Genomic DNA, 2384 nt, shown 5'->3' with positions numbered 1-2384 from the left:
TTGCCATGTAGCTGGACCTCCCACGTGAAAGTTCGGTGGAAAATAAAAATTTATTGAGATTAAAAACATGGTCCAAAAGTTTCTTTTCCAACGTTAACCTTAGGTATGTTGTCAGAGAAAACTGCTGTTACTGCTGTGGTTGACAATAAATTGCAATACTGTTTGCTTAGGACACAGTCTGAGTATAAGATTGCTAGAAGTTGGTAAGACCAGGATTTACTACACACATCGTGTTTTGCTCATGAAAAAATACAACCGTTTGAGTCTTTAAAAAAAAAAAGATACAAACTCTTCTTTAGACTTTTGTACACTTCTGATATCAAAATGAAGATCAGGCCATTTTAGGTTGAAGAGCGGAAAAATTCTTGTAAGATCCCTCACTAATTTTGCTCCTGTTTTTTTTTTTAAGATGTGACACACAGGTTTAGTATTTTATTGGTTGTTTTTCAGGAATAATTCTTTGGGCTCTGTTTGCAAAATATCCAAGCTCTTTGCGTCCCCAGATTTCATTGCGTTTCCCGATTGAATTCATGCTCAAACTGGCCACTGATATTAACCCTGTTTTCCTTATCGTTCTATCATCAAAATGGGCAGTTTTAAAGTTTAAAACTGTTAAAAATGGTTTCAAAGCAGCTTACTTTGCTTTTAAATTCAGATTTGACAGGTTCAAAGGAATAATGGGCAACTAAATGCAAGTAGAAAAATAGGGACCACTACGGTGGGAAGGTAACAGCGTTCCGTGCGCCTTTGGCGTCTAGTCATGCCGGCCACATGACCACGGAGACGTCCTCGGACAAGCGCTGGCTCTTCGGCTTTGAAACGGAGATGAGCACCGGCCCCTAGAGTCGGAAACGACTAGCACGCATGTGCAGGGGAACCTTTACCTTTTTTAAAGGAATAGAAAAAATTTAGCTCTCAAACGAGGGACAACGCTAAAGCAAACTCAGTTCTCACATGCATGTTTAAATTGGTTATTTGTGCTTTTGTACACAGCGCTGTCTTCTGCGGGGCAATTAAACAAATCTGCATTTCTGCTCACCTTCCAGATTAATAACAGCATTTCTCTATTATTATGATGATGTTTTTCCAGCCCTGATCTTTCCTGCATTTCCAACCTGTAGGGAGAGATTAAGGATGGCAGACCAGCAATCACAGGCAGATTTTATCACTCAAGGTTGCAATTTTTTTTGTTGTTACAGGTTCTGTTGCTAATCTAGAAGAGAATTCTTTCAGTGTCCCACACACCACTTGTATCCAAGGGATGGGAGCAATTATTTAATCAACTGTTGAAAGAAAAGTCTTTATCAGAGTCCAGTTCAAGCCGGGAATAAACAAAATGGAGATTACTGTTGGAAGTCAGCACCCAGCCACTGTCCTACAGAAGGAAATATTTTAGGGGGGATATTAAAAGGGACAGAACGTTCTATTTCCCCAAAGGAAATCAAGCTTAGGTCTCTCTGCCCTAAGCAGAAACGAGGTCTGTAGAAATGCAGATTTGATAATCCTATTCAGAAGGTTGGGGGCAGGAAGGCTGGAGCTGATGGGATTAGAAAGACAAAGATCCCTAGAACCAACAATCCCTCACCCAAAAATCCAACACAGGACATAGTCCTCAGCCCCAGCCCCAGGGAAGTAGGATATGACCTTTAGGACATAATAGGATTAACCCACCACCATCAGAATAATAAAAGGGCACACTGAACCTCAAACACAAAAGCCCAAGAAGGTATAAAAACCCACCACTCCCAGCTACATGTGGTCAGCTTTCCCAGAGCCACATTTCTGTCTGGCTCTGCTCTTCAATAAACTACAGTCTCCATTTTGCTTACTCCCGGCTTGGATTGTACCCCGGTGAAGACTTTTCTTTCTACACAACACTGCAGCAATTCCAATCTGCAAAAATTTAAAAGAATTATGGGATAGACCAGCCTTGCTTTCCAGTTCCTCTTTTTTTCAATTCATAAGAGTTAGTTTCCATTTCCTGATGATCATTTCTAGCCTCTTCTGAGCCTGTTTGAATATCTCTAAACCAGTGCTTCTCAACCTTGTCAACTTTTAAAACGTGTGGACTTCAACTCCCAAAAAACATGCTGGCTGGGGAATTCTGGGAGTTGAAGTCCATGTATCTTAAAATTGCCAAAGTTGACAAACCTGGCTCTAAAACTCTTCTTAAAGTATGGACACGATGCTGAAAGTAGCAACTCTGCAAAGCAGTTGATGCTGGAGATTAGGGAGGTCCTCGGTATTACGACAATTTATTTTATTTATTATCAAATTTATTGGCTGCCCATCTTACTGTAGGGTAACTCTGGACAATTACCCTTTTCCCCTTAAGCAGTTGCCTTCCAAGAAATATCAGTTCCCCTAATTCCAAATAACTTTTT

This window comes from Vipera berus, assembly GCF_964194415.1.
Source record: "Vipera berus genome assembly, contig: HAP1_SCAFFOLD_316, whole genome shotgun sequence".
Classification (NCBI taxonomy): domain Eukaryota; kingdom Metazoa; phylum Chordata; class Lepidosauria; order Squamata; family Viperidae; genus Vipera; species Vipera berus.
This window is presented reverse-complemented; position numbering follows the sequence as displayed.